Below are 25816 nucleotides of genomic sequence, written 5' to 3'. Positions count from 1 at the left end.
AGGACATCACCAGGTTACTCGGCAGTACACACACGTATACCTGTACAATTCTGCATACAAATATGCAGTGATTTTGCTTTCATCTGTAAATCATAGTGTTTGAAGACAGAAGTTCATATTGCTCCAATTAAAGTTTTAGGATGGTAGCGCTGGTGAGGGGGTGGAAGTGAAGACTTCCCCTGTTCCCATTAAGTTAACTTATATTATTCATTTTTTAATTTCTATTTTTAATGAGCATAATGGCTGTGCTTACCAGGAGCTTCTCAATGTACTTGCTAATGAGAGAAAGAAAGTAGATTTGGGGTTTTTTTAGAATTCTTTGGATTAAATGTTTCCTTTTCCAAGTGACTTACCTCTCTCTCTGTGTACTAACAGTGGAGTCACAAAGGCCTTTCTAATCTGCCAGAGGTCTAAGTAACCAATTATTTTCTGCTGCTATGCAATTTTATTGCTAATACTATTTTTTTTACCAAATTTTCCTGCATAACCAGATATGCAAGAAATTTGAGGGGAAAGACCATGAAATGGAGCAAATGCCTCTGAGTTTTGCTAGCTGCTACTGTTGCTCCGTAAGCGGAGCTCTGTAGCAGGGACTCCTCCTGGGTGAATAAGCCTGGGAAGGGCTGGGGAGAAGGGAGGTACTTGTGACTTGGGCATCAAACTGTCTTTCTGCAGCAATCTAGTCAAATGACTTAAAGTAGAAAGTATGTTGCAAACAGCAATAACAGCTGCCAAAAATACTGACCCGTGCAGAAAAAAGACAGAAGATCAGGATGCTTTTTATTCCTTGGGATGATGAGCCCCAGTGTGGTTGGAACAGTGCTACCCTGGGGGAGGAAGAAGTATGGCTATGCGTATTGCAGTGGGAGGGCTCATGTGCCGTAGTGTGCCGTGCGTGCCTCTTGGCTTTCTGGCTGGCACCACAGAGGCCCTCCCCTCTGTACTGAACTTAATTTTTTCATTTACTTTGTTCGCCTACTTTCTGTTCTTCACAGTTATCATCCTGATCTTGCATAATTTTAAATAATAATTAACAGGTAGAAATCGTAAATTGGCATATACTCACTCTTGCTAGCAGAGACTTTCCCTTTTCTTCTTCCCAAACAGTGCGTTCACAAGATGATAATGTATGTAGTGTGGAAGGGGCAGGGCAGATGAAGCAAAGCCTGAGAGCTCACAGTGCCCTCAGCTGCAAGCAGCTATACTGATGATGTTTTGTAACAAGCCATAACTGCATCTAGGTTTGTGATTTTGCACAAAATTGTGTCTGTGTTTGAGACGTATCCTTTTATATTTACTGCTTTGGTTAAAATGAAAACCTCTGTTGCGTGAATGCTGGAATGAATTTCAGCACAGTGCTTGGATTACTCCCTGAGGAGCAAACCATAAGCAAACCATTTCTTTAAAGAATCCAGCTTCTAGTTTGTATTCAATTACGTGGTTATTTTCCAGTGGGAGAGACAGAACAGTTAGTTATCTCTGCTGCTTGTCTGGCTGCTTCCCTTAGTCTGCTTGTAGAGGGCGCTTTAATTCTGCCTGGGCGGGCTGTGTGTTGTGTTGAAGCCTGTCTGCCTGTGGTAGGGAGCTACTGGCGCACACCTGAGCAACAGAATTTTGTATGCGGGCATGTCACTGAGATTATGCACCAGCAGAGGCATTCGTCCTTGCACCTCTAATACAGCCCTGCCTCCTTCAGTTTGCAATAACGGTGCCTCTTCACCGTGGGGAAGGGCAGGGTGCTGCTCCTGCACCTCTTCATGATTTCCAGGTTTAGATATGCTCTTTCATCTCTGTAACAGTGCCGCACTTGCGCTAAGAAGGCAACCTGTATGTGGTTTAGATTGCATCTGAGACATGCTACGCCTGTAATGAGGGAGACTGATTGGGATTCATTAGCCAGGACTACGCTGGCCTTCCTGCTCAAACAGGCGATTCAACCTCTCATCCATTTCTTGTTCTTTGTGGTTGGGAGGTAAGAATTTCTCAAACTGCTTGAAAGATGGACTTTGATTTAATCTTTTTGAAGAGCGCTTATGTGCAACTGAGCAATCAGTATAAAGGCTGCATAGTAAGAGGAGCAACCTCCTGCCAAACGGACGTACAATCCAGCTTGTGTGAAGAGTGCAATGTAACCGATTTTAGCTTAAAAGAATAAAAATACCGCTTCTGGAAGATCCTGAACTGGCAGTGCTCAAAAAGCGTAGTCCTCAAAAAGCATAGAGCATGCACCTGCATGATGTGCGCCGTCATTCTGCAGGTGGATGCGGCTATAGGCACCTTTACTGACTGATGAAGATGTCACCGTATTTGTGATCTGCCCAGGGCCATTTTCATCCACAGCTACTACTCCGAGGCCTTGCCACACATCTGTTTCTTCTTGCTCCTTTGTGAGCTCTTTTTGAATCATGAGATATTCTTACTGTTTTTTCTTGTTTGCACCTTTTATTTTCACTTTTGATGTCTCACTTTCTTGCTCTGCCTTACTGTTTCCTCCTACAGAAAGGAGAAGTCCACAGGTAGAGTGCCATCACCAAAAGTGGACTTCTCCCAGGAGAAAAGAGGTTCTTCCAGTCTCCATCAATGGTACAACTATTGATGCTACTGTACCCCCTTACTGTGACATATGGCTATCTAAATAACAGGCGATAGCAACATTATTTAGCTGCATTCTGTTAAAAGAGCATTAATAACACTTTCCCAATTTTTCATTCCTATAGGCTATCGCTCTGTGACACTGCAGCAAGCTCTGCTGGAGCATGAAGGCGGCTCACAAGTTCATGTAAGTGTGTATCTTCACAAATGTGAATTGAAAAAGCCGCCGTTAGATCTCTAGCCCTTTTAAATATGAGGGAATTGATACAACAGGAAACACTTATGGAAAAGGGATGAGAAGATTGCAGGGGCAGAAAAAAAGATAAAAATGCACAAACATGGTTAAAAAAATGCAGCAGGTAAGAGTAAATTGTCAGTGTCTGACTTCTCGGGAGCAGTGACGGTTTGTAACGGCAGTGAATCACCCAGGAGTCTAGAAAGAATGATAATGTGCTGCTGACTTGCTGTTCTCGGTTTCTCTGGTTTTTTGGAGGGGGTTCGCGTTCAGCAAGTGTCAGGGCAGAGCAAAGACCAGTGGCTCGCTGGGGGGCCGGGGCAGCGCACTGTCCCTACCCCAGCAGCGGCAGGCCATGGGGCCTTGGAGTGTGTTAGTGCCCTCAGAGCCCTGGCATCATGTTTTAGCACACAAATTGTCAGGCGTTATTTTGTTGCGCTCTCAGTTCCTCGTGGGTTTAGCTGCATTTGCAGATGTATTCTGCGTTCTAAAAATAAACAGGGCATTAAGTTAAGGTGTGGACAGCTCTGCCTGTGGTAATTGCATAGCCAATTTCAGAATCGCACGTGGTTTACAAAGCCGTAAGAAGTTACTAAAGCATAGCTGAAATGATATAATCGTATGGGCTGGTGCCGTATTAATAAGACAAAGTATACTGTATGTACTGTAATGTTTTTGTCTGCTGTGCTTAAGTTCCATCCTAGATCTTACATTTTCCATCTGTAATGGGTTAATGTATATGCCCCAGTTGAACGTGTAGTGAAGTTATACGTGCAGTTTGCCTGATTCTGTGTCCAGTAAGTCCCTGACAACAGAAGAGGAATTATCTAAGAGGCTACTTTATGCTGTAGGTCCTGGCTGTTTTGATATTAACTCAAACAATAATGTTACACTGCTGTATATTGGGTAAACAGGTCAGCCTTACTCCACTGTATTTTCCCTTTGTCTTGGCTCGCTGTGACTTCCTCTAGGAAAAAGAAAAATCTTGTTTACCCATGAGCACCGTGGAAGTCAGATGGCCTGCTGCGTAGTGTAGCTGAGGTGCAAGAAAGTGATTTCTGTTCATAAAAAAGGCAATCGCTGGAGAAGCGCACTGCTGTAATGTCTGTCAGTGCAATCTGCCAGCGAGCATAGGATTTGGGCTTGGGAAAATCCCATTGCAGTAATCCATGGAATTACCTGGAAGGTTTTCGGTACAAGTAAGTAATTAGACAAGATCCTAATTTTTAAATTTGTATTTAACATTTATGACTCTTTCTGGTACTTTATTTTCTTTTATTCACTGCCCTCTAGAGGTCTTGCAAATGAAATTAGACTAAGGGAAAATAAGGTTGCAGCAAGGACTGTCCCTGGCTGGTGCTGCTGCGTGCTGGCATATACTTAATGTTTTAAAATAACTGCATAGATGCTCCTGGAGCTAAATGCTGTTTTCCACTCTCACCGTGGAGGAGAAGAAAAATATTCACAGTGGGAAAAGTTCAGGTTTTAATGTAGTGACCAACATTGCCAGTTTTATGAGTACAAAAGCAACTATATGACATTCCTCTATAACAGCCTACCTGCTTTATTACAGGTGATGAGACTTACAGCAGAGTTATCAGTTCTTCAGATGTTTATCCATTTATTCCTTTTTAATATCTTCTCGTTAAAAGCATTTGCAGCAGCCTCTGGAGCTAAAGGTCTTGCTCTTAGTAACAGAACTGGTGATGCCCAGCATCCTTACAGCTTCGTGTCTCCCACTTGGGCTCTGGGTGTCCTCGCAAGGCATTTCCCTCTCCCAGAGAGTCAGAACAACCGTCTTTTTAGTGGACTTTCCTTATATTTCATGAACACGAAGTGTAACCTGCAGCACATCCCCTTTTAAGGGTGTTCAGGAATTGTTCTCCTCTATCTGGCTGCCTGCTTTGATGAAGTGATTTGCATCTTAATAGCTTTGATACTGCTGTGAAACATTTTTTGGGGAAGGACAAAAAGGCAGTGGCATGGTATGATTATGTGAACCTCGCTTTTTGGAGAAAGCCAGCTGAAAATAGAAATGTTGTCTTTAAAATACGGCAAGACTTCAGTTCAAGCTTTGCTGCACCCACTGGTTCTTGGCATCAATCTGAGAAATTAATATAAATTCATATTTAGCTCTCTCACCCTTTATTCACTGATAGATGTCGTGTGTATCACTCGGCAGAGATGCCTGCAATCCCATTGCTTAGCCAATTAAGGAAATGGCAGCATCTCCTGGCTTTGTGTTTTACTGAGGAAAACACTATTCGGTACTTCTCCAAGTATGCTTCTGTGAGGTGTTTCTTAAGACATTGTGTTTTATCTTTGAAATGAAGCAAATTAAAGCTAGTTGGAGCAACATCAGTGTTGCTCCTCCCCTGGCTGAGGAGGGCCAGACCCAGGGAAGAGCAGCCTTTAGCAGAGCCCTGCGCTGGCACAGGGGCTGCTGCTGCACAAACGACCAGCGAGGACCCTGCTGGGGGATTTTTGGATAGTCTAGAGTGCGTTGTGGGCTGAAACAGTTATTGCTGGGGACCTGACGTCCGCCCAACATGTGCAAGAGATTTTGTGCAGACTGGCTCTAGCCTGGTCCTCTGAAGTGTCTGTCCCTTAGCAGCCGGAACGGCTGCCTCATTCCTGGATTTCATAGTGTTATCCTCCAGGAATCCAGTTTTTGTGCTCCCAGACCTCTCTGCAATGCACTCCAATGTACTGTAAAGTGTGGACAACGAGGACAGTCACTTCAGAAGTGTGTCTGACCTGAACTGTAGCACTCTTGTAGAGACACCCTTGATGTATCAGTATCTCTGTCCTCAACAGAAGAACAAAATTAATCATGGATCTCTGATGCAGTCATTACGTAGTCTCTGTAGATTTATATATGATACTTATCTCCATGATTTGTCTCTCCTGTGTACATCCATAAATTTATTTTCTCTGTTCAAGATACAGTTATAGATAGTTTTATAGACTCTACGATTCAAGCTTTAGTTGAATTGTATCTCAGTGTGGGGCCATTCCTCCCTAAAGTGAATTTGTTCCTAAATTATACTCCCTAAAGGAGAGAAATCTTGTCAGCTATCACAGTTGTACAGCGGCACAAGTAAAGCCACAGAGATAACTAGAGCTGGCTCTGTTCACCTGTGCTTGGTGCCTAAGTGGGCACCCAGAATTCATTTGCAGTTTTTCAAACTTAGCTGTTGGTGATGGATATGGAAAATGAACCTACATCGATCTGCAGCTTTGCATTCTTCTTAATTTTCCAGTTCATTGGGGATTTGGTGTATCACAGAAGAATTTGTCTCTCTTCGTGTCAAAGTCTTGAAGCGCAAAAAAAGCCACTGCAGATTGTCACACCAAATGTTTTATTATTGATGACATTTGTGAGATTTAAACGAGGAAGGAATGTTGAAGCACTTGCCTTCTTACAGGAGCTTATGGTCACAGAAATTAGTGTAAGGAGGGCGTGAAATACCTAGGGAGAATTACTCCAAATAACTGTAGGTAATAACAGTATGAAAAGATAGAAAGGTCAGATGGGTACATTTAGGATGCAGGCAGATCCAGGAGAGAGGTCTGTTCTCATGAGCGGTAGACCATTTGGGAGAATTTTCCTTCCTTTCTCCAGTGTCTTCCCATATGCCAGGTCTTTTCCTTAGCAGCTGCTGTTGGAAGATGCTCGACTGGCATACTGTTCTCTCGGCTTCTTGGTTGCTCCTCTGCCTGACCCCGTGCACTAACAGTACCGGGGAAGAGCAGCTGCTGAATTGTGGTACTGCTTTATGTTGCCTCCTTGAAGCCCCATTTACATGCCTGGGCTTCCCATTGTCAGTTAGGAACGTGCTGCCTTCATCCAAATGACGACTGTCCCAATATTTGCCAAGAATTGTTTTGGGTTTTTATAGTGCTGCACAAATGTAGTCAAGTTTTCCAAGGGTAAATGTGGAGAGTTGGATAATTTGATTAACACATAACATCAACCTGAAAGGGTCTACCAATAACACGTCAACTTTAAGCCAGAGCAGGACAAAACGGCTAGTATCTGTCAATTGCAGTCTATTTGATTTTTGGATCAGAACTTATTTTTTGCAGGTAACAGAGGAAGATCTAATGTTGTTCTCATTTTCCCCATGTAATTGTCTCAGTTGAGGTATTTCCCACAAATACATTCCTCTTAACATTAATTGTACCTGCAGATGGCTTTCCTATACAACTCCCTCTCTGCATGCCACATGTAGAGATTTATACTACCCTACTACTACATGGTAGTATAAATCCTAATGTTTTCATTAAAATATACAACAGAGGTAGATTAAAAGCAGGTAGTTACCCTTTACTGAACACTCAGCTCACGAAGAACTTCACCACACAGCTGCAAAGTAGCGACTAGCTGTTTGTGGCCTGTTTTCTGTAAGTAGGTCCATTACAAAGCCGTCGCTGTAGTTGCACCAAGCTGTGATGTCAGCAGTAATGGCCAGCACTGCCTATTTGGGTGTTACACAAGTACCTGCGCCCTTGCATCGATACTGACTATGCAAGAGCCTATTATAGAGAAAAGGACATTGCTGTGTACCTTGAGAGAATACAATAGATGCCTTGGAATGATGCGCAGCACCTGTGCCTTCATTCACCAGTTTCTTAACATATACTCATCTAGGATTTTACAAGAGAAAGCTTCACAATTTCATATATGTATATGTATTCTTGCATTGAAATAAAATGCATCAAGAAAATGCACTTTTCCTGAATTCCTAATCTCGTGGAACTGTAATGCCTTACTGAGTCTTTGTTTCATATGAAAACAGAGCACTAAGTAGCTCCAGTAGTGCCTAACTCACTTGGCCATTGATGCTCTTTTGTTTTGTTGGTGGTAAATATGCAATTTGCCACATCTCCACTGAGGTTATTCAGGAGGTGTAGCAGAGAATCAGTAGGCGAGGGGAGGGGTGGTGTCTCTACCATAGCCAGAAATAACAACCCAGCAGGTGTGACCAGAAGCCTAGATTAGCTGGTAAACATTCAGCCGTGCGGGTACAGAGTGACTGCAGGTATCAGGACATTTGCTTGGGCTCTCATTTATTCTCAGCAGTTGTATAGTCAGAAATAAAAAAACCTCGCAGTACTGGAGCTGGGATTGTACACTAATTTAATGGGATTATAGCTGAATAACCTCTTTCTCTTTCATTATAATTTTAAAGGTCTGCTTTTCTATCTGTTCTCTTTGACTGGTATTTAAAAATGCTGCTGGATTGTTTACCTTGATGGAGAGTGAGATAATTCTTGGACTACCTGAATGAGTCAAGTATTTGGAGCAATTTCTCAGACCTGAGTATTGGCTGAATTGATTTGTCTAGAATCAGAGAGAGTTGGTTTTGTTTTTTTTTACCTAAATGGGAGCAGAATTACAGCAAAGTTGATTTTCTCACAAGTCAGCTTTTCTGCTCCATGATTTAGACCTTCCTTTGTATATGGCTCCAATGAATGCTGCACTCACTGATTTCTCTCCCCACTTGCAACAGTGGTAACTTTTATATTATTAACAATTCAGTGAGATTACCAAACTGGAATTGAGTCTCAGCGCTTGTCAGGCCGCCCCTGGAGTGCTGTGTGCCGTTCTGGTCCCCGCTGTACAAAAAGGATGTGGCCAGGCTGGAAGGGGTCCAGAGAAGGGCCACCAAGATGACCAGAGGACTGGGAAGCTGCCGTAGGAGGGTAGGCTGGGAGAGCTGGGTTTGTTCAGCCTTGAGAAAAGGAGGCTCAGAGGGGATCTCATCCCCGTGTACCAGGACTTAAGGGGCAGCTACAAGGAAGATGGAGACTCCCTTTTTACACGGAGTCCCATGGAGAGGACAAGGGGGATGGACACAAGTTGCCCTTGGGGAGATTCCGACTGGGCACCAGAGGGAAATGTTTCACAGTGAGGACAGTCACCATTGGAATAATCTCCCCAGGGAAGGGGTTGGCTCGGCCACGTTGGGCACCTTCAAGAGTCGTCTGGACAGGGTGCTGGGCTATCTTGTCTAGGCTGGGCTCTTCCCAGAAAGGTTGGACTAGATGATCCCTGAGGTCCCTCCCAACCTGGGATTATGGGATTTCCTGCAATTTGGGAATCTTTAAATGGTCCCTACTCTGGGAGAACAGGCCTGGATGCATGCTTTCCCTGCTCTCAGTACCCCCAGCAGCAACTCAAAGTGCTTAAGCCGCATTTGTCAGGGTTCTGATAAGGAAATTCAGCATTTGAATACTGCAGTGCATCATTCCTGCCTGCTTTCATGTGACACTGTGCAAACGTTCAAGCTTTTTGTTTTGTTTTTTTTAAGGAAAGGCTTTAATTTTTAATGCTGTAGGAATATAGCAAGAACCCCCACACTTGCAGGGTTCATGCATGCATGGTGGAGCAGCCTCACCTAAGCTCCTCGAGGCAGAACATCAGGTGCTGGGGGTACTTGGAGGGGAAGTTCTGTAGAGCCCAGGAGGCTGTTTGCCAGCAGCACCCTGTCTGCCCGCTGCCTGCCCTCGGGCCAGTTGTCTCCAGAGCCCCCAAGAGCTGCTGGGCACTGCGAAGCCCAGCAGAGAGCCCAGCCTGCCCCGCTGCATGACAGCGGGTCTTTTGCTGTCGGTAACTGAAGGTCAGAGTTGCTTTGTCCAGAGAGGCACAACACTTATGAGCAGCAAAGCAGCAAGGTGAGAGGTTCCAGCTCCTGTTGATCTCAGAAGCAAATCCTGCTGGATTTTGGTCACTTTAGGGACTGCACAGTTTTGGAGCTTGCAGCATCCGTCCCTTGTTCCTGTGCACTCTCAGTGGCAACAGGTCTGAAGGGGCTCTGCAGGGCAGCTGGCTTATCGGGAAATGAGGAACAGCTGGGTGAAACCTTTGAGGTTGTCTTAGATTATAAGACAGAGTTAGTAATATCTCTAGGATGAAAATGCTGCAGATATTTCCAGACACGTAATTTACTTGGACAATTTGCAACCTTTTTTTCAGGTGCTGCTAAGTGCAAATGATCAGGCCAGCCTCAACTGGGGAAGTGTGCACAAATCCCAGGCTGTGCAGAGCTGCAGATGCTTAGTGTTTTAGTTTGGGGCTGGATATTTTCTTAACTCTTCAGAGTTATTTCTCACACTAAATGGCTGTTAGGTGAAGCAGGTAGCTTAGCAGGGATACAGCCATCCGCTGCTGCGTTTCTGTTCATTGCCTTAGAAGTGTTCGGGTCTCTTGCACCAAGAAAATTACCTGGGGTACAAAGTAGTAACACCAGCTTGTCTACAGGTGGCAACATAAATTTGGAAGTACAGTGTGGCATAAACTGGTCCATTCAGGTGTTCTCCATTAATAGCTATTTCCTATCAGTTTGTTATGTAACAGCATGGAGTATTCAGAAATTTAAGAACGCGTGTAGTTTTAAGGTATAAATCAGACATATAATCGTTTACTTATATGGCATAAAAAATACATGCAATGCTGAACAACCATTACAAAGTTGAAATGCAGAGATGTCCTGTCTTCACTGACACTCAGTGGAACACACTTGGTGGAGGCAGTACACGAATACAGTTAGAGTCTTGCTGTAGCGAGGAGGATTGGGACAAGAGGGCGAGGTGTTTCTCAAATACTGTTCTGTTGCTAGTTAGATACTGAATATTCACGCAGATGAGAGATAGGACAAATTGTTAGGATCAGAAGAACAGCAAAATGGAATTAAGCCTAGGATTGAGTGGAAATCAGAGGAGTGCATTTATGTAATGAGAAACGGTGATGTGCTCTGGCCGCACTGTTTTGTGGGAACAGATGGGTTGGGTGTGTGCAAAGTCAAGCACGATGCACTAATGTAGAGCCACCAGTGCTTCTCCTTTGCTACTTGCATATGATGCACACACAGTCCTTATTCAACCCTTTCAGCGGCCTCGCATCCAGATAAATTGGGGAGTGTGGCTGAACAGCGATGGAGCGCTCTTTGCTCTGGTGGCAGCTCAGGAACAAGGACTGGCAACCAGAGCAGTTGGAGGATGAATTCATTCATCCAAGGCCTTTATCAGCTGTTCCTGCCTGTGGCTCCTTTGCAAGGGAGATCCGTCCTGCTGATCTCCCCACCCAGACCTCCCCCAGACCCCCAGTGCACTGGCAGGAAGGCCTGAGGGCTGTCGTCTCCCCAGAGTCTTTCCACAGAAGCCTCTGGGGCAGCCTGTTCTACTCTCCTGCTAAACTTGACGAATATCATGAATGCTCTTCTTCTATCCACCCTACAGTGTCTTTGAATTTCCTTCAAAGCCTGGAAGGATGAGTGCGGAATCATCTTTGTGTTACCGGGAAGCTGGGGAAGATAAGGAGGTGTTCAGAGATTTAGACTAGCAAGAGGCTTTTACTGCGTATCAGTTTGTCTAAACACGCCTCCCGAGATGAGTAGTGCTCAAGTGCACAAAGCGATGTTTTCTGCACACTGTGGCAAATCAAGGGATAGCGATGGAGAGACAAGCGCTGAGATACGGTACGCATTTTCTAGGTCCCTTGCTGTGTGCTGTGGCAGTTGAGATACAAAATACTCCCTTCCTGGCTTTTTTTCTTTTTAATTTCTTTAGGCTTTTTTTTTTCCTCTCTGAATTTTGTAATCTCAAGATTAAGCAGAGAAACAGCAAAAATTGGTTTTTAAGGAGAAGCTTTAAAAGAGGATGGGCCAAATTCAGAGCACTGTGGAGGTTGTAGTCCTTTCCATTTTATTTCGTTATGCTATTTAGAGTTCCTTCTCAGTGTATATATGAACAGGAGAGAGACTACAAGAGTATGACCCAAGGAAGAATGGTATTAGGTATAGAAATGCATGAGCTGAACTAGGTTGTTTTTTTTATATACCTTTTGCCACCTCTTGTTTTACAGATCTGCTTTGGTGACTTGGCATACAGTGTTATAACCATTGCAACTTAGGTATCTTTCTCCAGCAAAGTAAAGAAGAATTTAAATATGAATATTCATACTTGGGGGAGAATCTAAGAAGTCTTAAGCATTCAGATTTTGCAGGCAGAAGTATCTGAAAGAAGCTAAAGTTTCACCAGCTTAGTCTGTCATCTGATACTTCCTCAAATCAAAGTCTTGAAAGTTTCCTTTGAATGAAGATAGAAAAGCCGTTGCTGGAAGGCAGGAGGCCTGTGAGGGGAGATAAAAGGGAACAGCAGGAGCAGGGGAGTTTGTGTATTGGTTCCATGCCTATACGGGGTTTAGGCTGTTGAATGTATTTAGCTTGTTTAACTACCAGTATATGAAAAGTCAGAGGAGAACGACAGCATCTGTAGGTGCTGGTTAAGGAATAGCCTTTGTCAGAGCTTTTAATGTAATGCGGTGGTGACATCGCAAATAGCCTATTCACCATTTGAAGAAAATCTGCACAGAACAGGGTGGGGGGTAGAAGGTGTCAGCAAGTCTGGTTATCTCTGACTGTTACAGCAGTTCCTAATAAACCTGTGGCGTTGATTAAGTGGTGACAGTTATTTCAGCCCAACCCATCCTCCTGTTTTGGCTTGTTTGCTGGAGCATTTCCTCTGGGCCGTTAACATCTCTGTTCCACTGCTTTACTTCCCTCCTTGGTTATACAGCTACATATCATGCCAATAAACCAAGAAACATGTCCTTCAACCCCAAGGTGATCCCAGCTGTTTGAGCACAGTAACAATTTTAAATAAATTAAAATAAATAAGTTAAATAGCTTATTTTGTGCATGAGCGTTAATGACTTGGCCAAAAAAGAGAGAGAGAGGAAGGAAAAGAGCTTGTAGTTCTACTGACAAACGACGAATACATTCAGCGTAGTCTTTGGAGTGAAACTTCTTACTCCCTCAGTTTAATAAAGAACTCAGAAAACTGTGACTGTAATTCTGTACTGCACAATTCATTGGCATTAGAATTTAATATGTATTCAGTCAATTCATTTTTGCACCTGTGAACCACAAAGTATGTTGTTTGTGACGGATGTGAAAGACCCTCTGGTTTTCTCTACAGCATAACATTTCTTTCAGTAATTATTATGAGGCAGTCAACAAGGACATGTAGTTTTTAGAGGGCGAGTTTCAATTTTTTTTTTTGTTTCCTTTTGCATTGTTTTAGTTACTTAAAAAAAAAAAGCTGAATGCAGCACAAACAGTTACAAGAGATGTAAGAAAAATATTTTGTGTCTGTGGCATATTTTTTCCAAACATTTTTCTCATACCACGTGCCTGTCTCTGCACAATAGAACATAGTTCAGGAACTGTGTTGTTTAAAATAATTCTTTCTTGAAGTAGAGTGTTTATTTTATGAGTTGACAAAAACCTGGTTCTTATCATGTTGCATCTTGAATTACATAGCCGTTGTTTTTCAGACCAAGAAGCTTTAAGAAGTGCCAGCAGGATGAATTATTTCAGGTGATTATTAATGGCTGGGGCAGTATGAGCAACTAGACAGAGCTTTGGACTGGTTTCAGTTGCCAGGTCAACCAGCACTGGCCCCGCTGCACCTCACGGTATTTCTCTGGACCTCGATTTTTGCACTTCCTCCAATGTCAGAAATTACATTGTTCTTGTTTGAAAAACCCTATGTAAAAAAAACCAAAAAAGGATTGCTAACCATAATTGCAGCGTTCAGAGCACAACAAATGGCTATTTATTCTGTTTTAACAGCTCACTGTGACCCAGATGTTTTAAGCTCTTAATGGTCTTTAGGTGAAGACTGCGCTCCGCTTATTGTGTTTTCCCATTGCAAATAGTAACTGCACTGGAAGTCTTAGCAGTAAGGCCAGTATATAAATGAGCACAAAAATTATTTTTGTTTCTCTGCAGCTAAAGATGGGACACTGTAATTTTGCTCTTTATACACCTGTCCTGTAGATAAATATTTAACTTAGTCCCCAGGTTTGTTCATGCAAGAGGCTTGGATTATATTGGCTGCTCTTCTCTCCTGTACCAATTGCTTCCCTCTCACTGACTGTGTTCTCTTGCCCTAATGTTTTCTAAATTCATTGTGTGCCAATCTAGATAGCATTTCCAAGATGCAATGAAAATTTAAAACCTCAAATAGAAAGCTGAGTTTTAATTAATAAACTACTTCGGACCCACTCTTCACCAGTAAAATCCATTGAAGCCCTACTAATGACAATTACGTTATGTAGGTTAAACAAGGAAGTAAAAAGGCAAAAAATCCCTTCTCGAACTACATTTAGCCAACCTTATAGTTTCAGAAAATCAAGAAAATTGTTTCTTGACGTTGACATTTAGTGTGCTTAGTAATTCTTTTCTAGAAATTATAAGGAACAATTTCCTGTAGGCTAATGTTAAGTTCTCTAATGTATTATTGTTAGTGAGTATTTTATTTTCATTTTTCATGTTGAACACCTGAGAACATATTGGAATAAGGATTAAATTACAGCAGCGTTCTGGCTCTCTTAAAGTTCCACTTTCATTCTGGCTGAATTTGTCCAAACTTTCACAATTAGCATCTTGGGGAAAATCAAGTGACAGACTGGGGAGGCTGCCATGTTTAAAAGACAAACCAAACCACCCCAGTCAGGAGAAAGGCAGGGGTTTGCCTTTTTATAAAAAATTAGTTGCTTTTTCTAATGTGGGATAATTAATCTGTGCATGTGTTGGTGTGTGGGGGAGAAAAAAATGAAGAGATCAGGGTTATGACTGAGGAACTGGAGCAGCCATGGCAGCCTGGGGAGGCAGGCGGAGGCAGACAGAGCAGCCTAAGATAAAGACCTACAGAACAAAATGTGCCAGAATTATTGTTGTTGGAGGCCTTGGCCTTTACTAGGTCAGATCATTAACCTGTGCTTTCTTTGCAAAAGCAAGCTTCCTCCCAGGCATATCTAAAGGCCTAACGAAGAAGTGATAACCATCATGTATTTAATATGCTTATCTTCCTGGTCCAATAGTCGTTATGAAAGCAATATTTATCTGGAGGTTCTCCCTTATATCTCTCACTATTTAAAAAAGAAAATTGTTTCCTGATGGTAGGTAAGGCTTTTCCAGAATTTAATTCTCACTATGACTTAACATACTAAACAACCCATTCGCCCCCACCCCTCCTCAGGGTCCCTAGAGTAAGAGCCTGGCTATTTGAATCAAACCAGCGGAAAGTAGGGAGGCAAGAGAACCTTTAATGAACTGGGATAAACTTTGTGTCTTTTAAAATACTATTTTGCTTTTCTTCTTTTTAGATATAAATGTGGGGATTCCCTTCCTAATCTTTGTTTACAGTTTTGAGATTGTATATTGGTGCCAGGTACCTTCCATACCCCAGAGAGCCTGTGCAGCAAATGAGCTACTCGGGGAAAGGTTAGGGTCAGGGGTTTGTTTCTTGGAGGCTCCTTCCTGTGGCAGTTCAGCGAGAGCCCAGATTTCAGTCTGAGGTTTTCACTCATGAGCTTTATTTTACAAAGTGACCTTTAGCTGCCTTTTTTTTTCTCCTCTATTGGTCTTGCTTGCTATGTTTGTAAAATTCATGAGCAGGCATAAGTTGTGGTGGTTAACTGCAAAACGTAGGCAACACATCAAAAGAGCTAATTATTTGGTCCTGTATTTTTTATTCTACCACCTTACAAAACCCACATCATTGCTCCTTTTTACATACATCTGGCTCTTAAAAAGAGAAAAGTTTGGGCCTGTGCTAAGTAAGGTTCATATTATGGCGCTCAGAATTGATGAAAGAAATGGTGAGAAAGTTGTATCTACCAAGTCTTCCTCTAACAAAAATCCTAAGTGATATTTTAATTTTACATAGAAACCAAGGCTTACCCACTTTCATGCTCAATCCAGCTCCAACACTGCTCACTGCTAATAAACTCTTTTCTTTTGGCAAATAGATTGCTGCAGCTGATATAATTTAATATCACCCCCATAAAGTTGGGTTTTTTAGTTATGTAACAAGACATCAAAGAGGTGTGCTACAGTTTCCCTTCCTCAGAGAATAAATACCAAATTTCTCTTTGAAGCTGGTATCAAAGCAAGAGTCTGCAACTGATTTGAGAAATAGGAAAGACAGGTACCCTGCATGGAAGTAAAATCGGGGTTTTGGCATTGACAGATATGTATTTTTTTTTAATACTTGTGTTTCCCTTTCTTGTGATTTTTGTCTGATGTAAGCCAGGATCTTCAGCAAATGGATTTCTTTGTTTACATTGCAAAGGAAATTCAAGTAGATTGAGTAAAGAAAGGATCCATTCTAACACATCATCTTTAACACACAAGGGAAAAAAATAATGTAAATAATAGAACCTAAGACTTCTAAAAATACTTGAGAAGTGCTTGATCAACCTAGAAACTTTCCCTTGGACACTCCAAAAAGGAGGCATCAGGCAAATCTTTCTTACTTAGGTTTTTGGTGACCGGCAGTTTCGTGCTGGCTTGGCGAAAACTCTCAAGCTTCATTCCTGTGGAAACGGCTGTGGAAAGCAGCCTTGCCACTGCCTGCGTTCTCTTGTGAAGGCGTTGGGTGAAGCGCGGTCCTTAGGAAACATCCATCTGTAAATAAGAAAGCACTGCTTTTATTTTGGAGTTAAAATAAGATCATTGCCTTGATAAAGATGGTAAGATGTATATTCTTATGTGATGATTGCATTTGTTTAGTATATTTTGGCTCTAACTCACTGTTGAAAGCAGCAGTTTTGCTGAGGTATAACAGTGCACTTACCAGTTCCGGACAAACAGACAGAATTGGAAATGGCTACACTTTTGCAGAATTGAACATTAATAAGCATTTGAAAATGCCAAGACATTGTGACAGTTCTGCATATTCTTCTACATACATTGGAAAATAGATTAATATTTCCTTGGCTTCATCCCAAATCTTTGCCTTAACAATACATGTAATCCCAAGATCTCCAGATGTAAAACAGAAATATAAACTCTGGCCTTTTTCCCGCCCTGCCGCGTTAGGAGTTAGCACTGAGATTGCACTGGCTTTCTGTCGCTTTATTGTCTCAGTGGTTTTTATGCTGCTATTTTTGCCTCAAATTCTCTAGTCCTCCGCTCCTTTTAGCCTAACTGTGATTACCAGTTCTTGGAATCAAAATAAAATATAGCTGCAGGCTTGCTTATAGCATTATAAGTACTTTTTGGCTTGTTATGGCTGTATGTTGCCTTTCCTAGGATTAAGAGTCAACATCACCACTTCTGCTCTTTCTTTCAAAAATCAGAGATTTGAAAAAACCCCTTGGGCTTCCCTTTCAGAAGCAGTTTACACAGTAGGAGCAGTGCTGTGGAGAAGGCATGTTTCCTCCACCTCACACTTTTCACCCTCCTCGTGTCTGAGAGCAGACCCGAAGATGGCTCAACCTTGAGCTTCAGAGGAGTTGAAGGAAAGATGTGAGTACTGTGACTGACGACCTGTGGATGCCATGTGTGTCCGAGACAGCCCCGCGGCAACTGGTAGAAATATGTGCAAATTCGTGTAAGTTTATTGTGGCAATGTGTTTATTTATAGCAGCAGAGCACTGTATCACTCAGGCAGGCCAAGTCAATCAGGAGTACCCCACAACATGCTCATCTATTACCTCCCTCAGTGTCGTGCCGTGTCATGTCGTGTCACCTCCCCTTGACTACGGAGTGTACCGCTGCCTCTGCCCTGGCTTCGTAGTGTTCTGCTGCGGGTAACGAAGCCTTGCAAATGCAGCTTTAAATATCACAGCTCTAGTCTCACAGGTTTTGCATAGCTTCCACACCCAGTTTTGGACTTTTGACCCCCCCAAAAGCAAATAATTATGGTATAGTATTCAGGTTTCTTTTTTTCAGATTATTAAATCGTTTGGGATATCAGATGGAAGGGTTCATTTATATAATTCAGTTTTGTTTTAATTGAAAAAAGCATCGCTTCAGCAAATCAGGACTTTATAACACTGCCAGTTATGTTCAGATTAGGGTATACTTTTGTATTCTGCGTGTAGGATGACGTTTAATGACAAAATTTTACTGCTGATGAAAAAAGAGGGCCTAATTTTTATTTTGCCAGGAGAACATTTAATTTATTCTGTTCTGTATTTCCACTATTTGACCAAAAAAAAAAAAAAAGGTGGGAAGGCTTTTTAAGTCTGCTGTATCATGCTGGTGATAGGCCCATTAGAGCTATACACCCCTGGATTTTAGTCAAGCTATTAGTAGTACGCTGGTAGGCAGAGGGGCAAATAGCCCTTGCACAGTTTATACCTTGGTAGAAAGCAGAAGGAAGCATATACTGGGGGACTATTCCAGACAGCTTCTGACCCTTGATTTTGCTTTTCAAATGTATTTATTCTCTTTGAAACTGTGGAGGAGGCTTTTTCCTTGGGAGCGGATCTCTTTATAGGAATGTAACAAATATTGAACACTGAAATAATAGCAAGGGTTATATATGTTCTGTTTAGGATGGATAGTTTCTATTTTAAGGGAAAGAGTAGCCTCTTTTAAAGCACTTTTTTCATCTTATTTGTATGATATTTTACTTGTTTGCCCACTAGATTTATAGAGGCCTACAGAGTTAGTTGTTTGTTTTATTTTACAGTCTTCTAAATAGGAGACATTTCCATCATCAGTGGAAAGCAGGAGAAATCCATTTCCACATAGTAAGGAGGTTTGGTGCAGACAGCAATAGACAGCCAAAAAAAAAAAAAAAGAAACTAGAGCTCGCCACCAGGTGTAATGAAATATCAATATCAAAATAATCTGATTTTTAGCTTGATTTGGCTTCTTGGCGCTCTCAGTGTGCACGCTGGCTTAAGCTTGCCAGAAGGGTTTTCACTACCAGTTCTTTGAGAGCAGGAGGAGGTGAAGCGGTGCTAGGAGAGCTCGGCCTAGGGAGCAGGGAGGGTGCAAAACAGGCTGCAAAGCTTTACATACAAACAAAAGGTAGCGTGTGGTAGGAGAGAGGGCTTGGCTTTGTTGGAGCCTGGGCCAGATGTGGAGACAGCGCTTGTGTGACCGTAAGATGGATAACATCAGAAATCACAAAACTTATGCAAGAGCAGGCAGTGCTACAAGGAAGTTTTAGAACTGTGTTTCAAGGGATGAAATCAAGTACATGAAGAAAAGAGCAAATAAGAAATACAGACATGTGGATGAGAAGGACAGATATAAAAGGGCTGTGTTCATTATAATGGAAATGAGCTATTCCAGGTTTGATTTCTGATTTGTGAAAATTTTGAAGGAAGACAAAAAGATAAATGAGGCACAGCCAGATGTCTCTACAAATGGGAAAAATTCAGCAAAGAAAACAGGAAACAGTGTAAGAAGAAAATACACTTTGAAGTAATCAACTAAAATCTATCTAGAAGGCAGTCAAAGGGCAGTAGATCATGACGGTGAGCAGAGTCGTCCCAGCCTATTAATACTCTTTCAAAGAGCTCAGCCCTGCTGATAACCAAACAATGGGTTTGACCCTTGGCACCAAAGATGTGTCAGGTCCTCCCTGCGTTTCTTAGTAATCTGTGAAATTGAGAGAGCAGAGGTGGGTAAAGGAGATAAAGCAGGATTTTACAAGAAAAACATTTTTGTGTTCTGAAGGGAAAGCATAATACTATGTTGAAAGGTCATTGAGGTATTTGACCAAGAACAGACAAATGTTCACGTTATAGAAGAAAGCATTGCTGGACAAGAAGGGAGATGGAGGGATAATGGGGAATGCAACCTGCAATGCCACATGATAGCACACAAGTGGTCTAACTGTGGTATTAGCATGGAGTTAGACATTAAATGTATCAGAAATTGTTTGCAGTGTAAAGACAAGAGTCTCTGGAAGAAGTGACCACGAATGGCGGAGAAAACAGACCAGAATGTGAGAATTCCAGCGGTGTGGCACGCTGCTGTGGGATGGAGGGGGAGGTTCTCAAGGGCACAAAGCAGCTGTTAGGAGACAAATGAAGGGTAAGAATAAGATTTTTCAGAGCGGTTGCAGAGGACGGTTGCCTGTGGATTCCCACATGATCTCATGCTCCTTTGAAGTTTGCTGTGGATACTAAATCTTTTAGCATAGAGACTGCAGAAGAAATTTTTGGTCCTGGGCATCTGTGTGAGGAAACAGTGAATCCCATGGTATTCAGCACAGATAAAAAAGTGAAAATCTGCTGCCCTGAAATAACGTGAGGATTGAGCGGAGTATTTTTGTTTTAGCTAATAATTATGGCTAAGTGTCATTTGACGGTCAAGAAAGTAAAATTAAATGTTGGACTTACTGAAAAAGGAACAGAAAGCATAATAGCAGTCAGCTGTGTCCGTGGTGCGGTTTTGGTCCCTCAGCTCAAAGGGAGTTATTGAAAACCTGTTGAAGGTCAAAAGTGTGGAAGGGCTTACAAGGAATGATTTCAGAGGCTGGCACCCTTGAGTCTGAAAAAGTGAAAAGTGCATGCTATATTACAGAGAATCATAAAATCCTGAATACAGTACTTAGGGAGCACACAATGAACCTAGAAGATAAGATGCCAGGGTCAAAACAAACAAGTGGAAGTCATTCCTCCCATGCGTGTAGTTACATTGCAGAGCTCCTTGCCTTGAAAGGTGCCGTCCCGTTGAACCTCAGAAGGTGCCTGGGTGGTGTCGTAAGGGAAAATCCATCACAGGCCAGTAACTGTGAGAATATAGCCTCAGCTTCTGGAAGCCGTAATAGCAAGTTGCTGGAGATTATTCCTAGAAGGAACCCTTACGTGCTTTCCTGTTCTTACTCTCTTCCCCAGGTTCATGCTGTGGGTGCCCAGCAGACAGAGCTCTCCTCTGAGCTGCTGTGGCTGTTCCTCTGTTTATGTTTTAATCGAGCAATTAGCAGCTGATGCAAATAAATGTAGCATTTACAAGTTCTGAATTTTTACGAAGCATCTTCAAGCAATAGCTTAAATATATCTTTTGTCTTGTAGGGCAATGAACATGATGTTTTCAGTAGAATTTATAAGACAATTGTGATTTGAAAAATGAGAGGTTTTGTTCAGTAGAAGATTGGGATTAAAGAAAGGAACGATTCAATACAGGAACTGAAAGCTTGACGCCTGTACAGTGTGATAGGTGGGAAAGCTGTTACAGTGATTAGTAATTCATTTGGAAAAGTAGCAAGGACTGACCATTGTGAAGTAGCACAAGATAAAAACTGTAGGAGTGAAATTATGAAGGACTTCCTTTGATAAAACTGGGACATACTTAGGAGTGGTAGAACACCATCTCACCAGGGATGCCTCTGGCTGCTTCGCTGTTTGAATGATTTGATGTCATGCCTAGTTTCAAAGTAACACATATTTTCTGTTGATACTTAATTGACAGAGGTACAAACAGAAAATAACAATGAAAGCACGTTTAAAATTATTTGAAAAATCTGAGCTTTTGGACCAAACTTTCACTGGTCTATGTTGGAAGATTAAATCATCATAAGTCCAGTAATGCAAAAGAGAATGCCACAGATAGATATAAAAAGAAAAACAAAAAACCTCAAAAAACTCAAAGTCCACTTGGGTTGATAACTGAAAAGCACAGCTAAAGCTATCTGTGCAGTCTTCTTTCCTCTAGTGGTGATAAAACAAACAATACCTTTGAGCTGTACACTGTGAGATCAGGCAATAAATGACAGAGCATTATCCTGGCCATGTAAAATGCGCTCTATAAGACCACGCTTGGACTCCTACGGGTTGGGCCTGTGCGCTTCAGAATGGTGTTGCCATATTACAATGGCACAGCAAAGCCGAACACCTTGATTCAAGTTTTGGGGAATACTGACTAAGAGAACACTCATCCACTGTTGCCTGAAATCTTTTCAAATCACCTTGCAGTGGGGTCGGACAGAAAAGTAGCTGCTGAAAAGTGAGAAGTGGATTGATGAGACTTCTCACTACTCAGAGAAATTCATGTGGAGATGTCAAGGGTGGGGCTAACATCAGGAGAAGAAACTCAGCCTATGTGTTTTGGGCATGAAAACCTATTAGCAGTGGGGGTGAGGAGTCCTCCTCCTTTAGGAGCTGGAGTCAGAGAGTGAATGAAATACACATAATCAATTTGGGAGGCGAAACTATTCTTGAAAAATCTTCGCGCATGAAATGGCTGTAGTGGATGATGGGGATTAATGTGCTGTGTGGTAGGTGATCTGTATTGCTTGACTGTTTAAGGACACATCTTTACCGACTTTATTAAATTTTCTGTGCTTGCTGTTTCTAATGTGCCTGTATCACACTTCTGGTCTTGGGCCCTTTCAGCACTTGCTGCGATTAAGAAATACCTATGGTTGCTCTAGGGGAGGTCGATGAGTATATGATGAGTAGTTTAGCCAGGAAGATTCACTTTTTGTCAGCTAACGTATAGTCTGAGAGTTACCTCATTGGGATACTTGGCTAGAGACCAAATACAACTAGTCTAGTACTAGACTAGTGGCAGAGAACATGATAAATCTATGCATCAAGGTACTCCACCACTTACGCAGCTCTGCATTTAAGACTAGCCACTTACAAACAGCATAAGGGTTATAAAAATGCAAAAAAGAAAAGGGTTAGTCTGCATTCATAAGCTCTCATAGGAGGGTACAGAACAGCAAAATACTGTTTTCCCAAAATATTCAATAGCATGTGAGTGTTCCCTGTTTTCTTTGAATAATATGAACTTTTATGTTTACAGCGTAACTATCTGGTTTTTAAAGTGACCTTAATATATAAACACAAAGAAAAAAGCTTTTGGAATAGTAGTAAAATATATCATTTTTCTATGAAACAGAGATGGAAATAAATGTTGTATTTGCTTATAGAAGAAGTTAAGTTGTCCAATCTAGGTTTAAATTTTAGATACCACTGCTATGAATATTTAAATATATGGTGCTTGCACAGTACTGCTCTTTCACTCCTCTGATCAGGGATTTCCACATCTCCCATCCCGCTGGCAGCTTGCTGTGCAAGAGCTGCCTGGCAAAATTTAAATTTCAGCTAATTGAAATAATAGCTATATTCTTGGCAGAACTGTTAAACAGGATTTATAGAGAATAAGACATTAATTGACATAATGAAAAAGAAAAGGAAAAAAAAAGATTTGGGGTGGAGAATAGCCCTATTCATGGGCTGTGTCACCAACATGCAGAACATCTATTCTGTCCAAGTAAGAACAGAATAACTTTCTGGAGAAATGTCTGTATAAATAGCCACAAAACGGTTGCTTCTCGCTTGGCCCTGGACTTTTCATAAGTTCAGTCATATTGTGAAGGCAGAATTCTTTGCCTTTGCACATTTCAAATATTTTAATTAATTTCTAAAGAATTATTTAATGATACTGAGATTTGACTCTTGTGGATGATGCTGATCATTTTGAATAAGGAATGTGAAGGTCTGTTTTTCAATATTGTCTTTGACTAATACTTAATTTAAATTCTCAGCCAATGAAGAACTGATACTATTTTAGCTGTTATTTCCCTTCATTTCTTTGTGTTATAATTTGACATTAATTTTATAACTTTCATTAAAAAAAAAAACAAACCTCTAAGTAGTTTTCTAATGTTAATTTTACTTTATTAAAAGAAAATAATGTGAAGTTTCTAAGTTACTGCTTTCAGTCATTGAGATCTTTATAATGGTGAGAACTTGTTAATCCTTGTGTAGCCTTTCGGATAATTATGAAAAATGAGACGTGATTGTTACCTTGCTCCTAACCGGGCTTCTGCCAGCACCGAAGTTAGCACTGGTGCGAACAGCTGGGAGGCCCAGAATTAAACAGATGTGGACAGCAAACTCTTGTTGAGTTGGACTAAATTGGCCCCTTGAGAAGACATGGTGAATTGGGACTGGAAATTTGAAATCTTAGCAAGTTGCCCTCTTTAGCACAGGCTTCCATTCAGTCGTGGTTTTTGTACTGCAAGGTGTCCCTGGTTACCTGTAGATCCAAATGATCAGTTTGGGGATGGAAATGAATGATTGTGTCTGGGTGGGACAGCAGAACTTACCTTTACTCCATGAATTTGTACTCAACAACAGCTGCAACGTGTTCTAGTCTGCCACGGGACAACATAGACATGTTGAACCGCGTAATATGGTATTTGATGCAACTTTTGAAATAACATGCAGTTGTTCCTCTTATCCAGTTGCTATGCACGTAAGCAGAAGAGCTGCGGATAAATAGAAATGGAAACACATTGTGAGCCTGGACTAAATTAGAAATGGAAGATCCCCAGAAAGAATGAATCTTTGCTATAAAACCTGCCCAATGGTTGAGATTTTAGTCTTTGTTACTTAAAATTGGTTGTGTAAACCTCAGCTACTGACAGCAGGTTGAAAAGAAGCTTTTAATCCATATTTATTTCTTATTTGTGCTCATACATTGTCCAACAAAAAACATGAATTCATTACTAAGAAGACACATTCTGCAAACACACAAAGGTTTCTTATGCTCTTTGATTTACTAAACTATTGGCCTAAATGCATCATTTTTACTATCTCCATAATATTCTCGAATGCAAGTGCTGGGCTGCAGAGTCTGGACTTTCAAAGGTTTTTCAATAGTGCTACTATAGTCCACTAAAAAACATTGTATATAATCTGAATGCAGGTTTTCCTCCCTGTATTGCACATCCAGTGACCACGTATCTTCTAAGAAGCAAGCCATCCATTTTTGTATCAATGTAATGGCTTCAGTGATGAATATTGTTTCTATCAGATATTCAGAAGAGATAAAAGCTAAGCTCCCTATTTCTGAAGAGAAACAAGAACTCTCCTAAATATGTGTAAAAACAGGTACAGAAAAATGTAAGCGTGCCTCCATAGCTGAAGTCAGAAAAGCTGCTTACAGAAATAACCAAAGGCAAATATGTATGTGTCTGTATATATGCTACTGTTGTGCTTAATTTAATGAGGGAACAACTTTACATGGAAAGTTGTTAGAAACAACCCTCAGTTTAAATTCTTGCAGATGGTGTGGATACAATTTGAAGGCATCATATGGGATGTTCTGAACACGCTAGCTATCAAAAGAGACATGAGAAAATCCAAAAGGAATCTTCCCTGGCTAGAAGCAGGGAATGGATAGTTGGTAGAAATACCAAAGGACTTCAGAAAGCTGAGCCTGTGTCCAAGCGAATAAAACAGAAAAGATCAATACCTGGCATATTAAACAGTAACGCATGCCAAGGAAGAACTGGAAGAACAATTTGAAGAAGGCATGAGAAATAAGAAATTCTTCTGCAAGCACGCCAGGTGGAAAAAGCTGGCCACAGAGCTTGTAAGATGAGTAATAGAGGCATAAAAGGAATAGTCAGAGAAAGTAAGGCCAGAATAGGAAACCGGAATGAATATTTTGCATCCATATCACTATGAAGAAGATTGAGCAGGTTGCCAAGCCCATTTTTTGAAGGTGAGTCCTTCCTTGCAACCATAGTGCAGTTCCTTGGAGCTGTCATTGAGTCTATGGACAAGGAAGTGTGGCAGAGTTTCAAAAAGCATTGGCCGTGGTTCCTAACCAAAGGCTCCAAGAGAAACTGAACTGCTATGAAATAAAAGGGAAGGTCTTCACATGGATAAATGATGGATAAATTATAGGAATTTGGCAGCTGTTGTGCTTCTCAAACACCTGGAAAATCAGCCTAACGTCCTTGTCTAAGTAGATGCCAATAGCTCTGCTCGGAAGAACTGCTAAGCACCATAGTCAGCTGATTTTTACCTTCAAACTACCTTTTAGCTGAATCACTCTTATTTTGCTTTCTAGATAATACTGTTTCTGAAATCTCTCTCCTTACTTGGGTTTACACACTAAGCAATGGGTTGTCCGCAAGCTGTTAGTAAATCCCCAAGTACTGGGTATTTTTACTCTAGTGAATATGTTAATAATCTAGCACCAGGCAACCTGCTTCCTTATTGCTTTTATTATGACTCTGCCACTGTTGATTTTAAATACTTACTGCAAAATGTAAAAAAAATTGTGCATGAATGGCTGCATGGCTGGAAAAAATGCAGAACTTATTTACTTACGCTGTTGCATTTGCTTTAGGATACATTATTTGGAAGTAATGTGAAAACCTGAATGACAGGCAGCATGCATTAATGTACAACACAGCTTATAT

At 41.4% G+C, this 25816-nt stretch overlaps 1 protein-coding gene across 5 annotated transcripts in view; it reads left to right on the top strand.

Annotated features, from left to right (window-relative positions):
* Positions 1-25816, top strand: part of PCDH15 (protocadherin related 15) — an 826977-nt gene that overhangs the window by 342151 nt on the left and 459010 nt on the right. For all 5 annotated transcript variants that reach the window (XM_064464573.1, XM_064464572.1, XM_064464569.1 and 2 more), the window contains one exon: positions 2718-2779. The gene's annotated coding sequence lies outside the window, so the exon portion shown is untranslated. The remainder of the gene's footprint in view (positions 1-2717; positions 2780-25816) is intronic.

Source organism: Phalacrocorax carbo, chromosome 13, assembly GCF_963921805.1.
Source record: "Phalacrocorax carbo chromosome 13, bPhaCar2.1, whole genome shotgun sequence".
NCBI lineage: Eukaryota > Metazoa > Chordata > Aves > Suliformes > Phalacrocoracidae > Phalacrocorax > Phalacrocorax carbo.
Note: the sequence above shows the minus strand (reverse complement) of the source record. Positions and strands in the feature narration are given on the sequence as shown.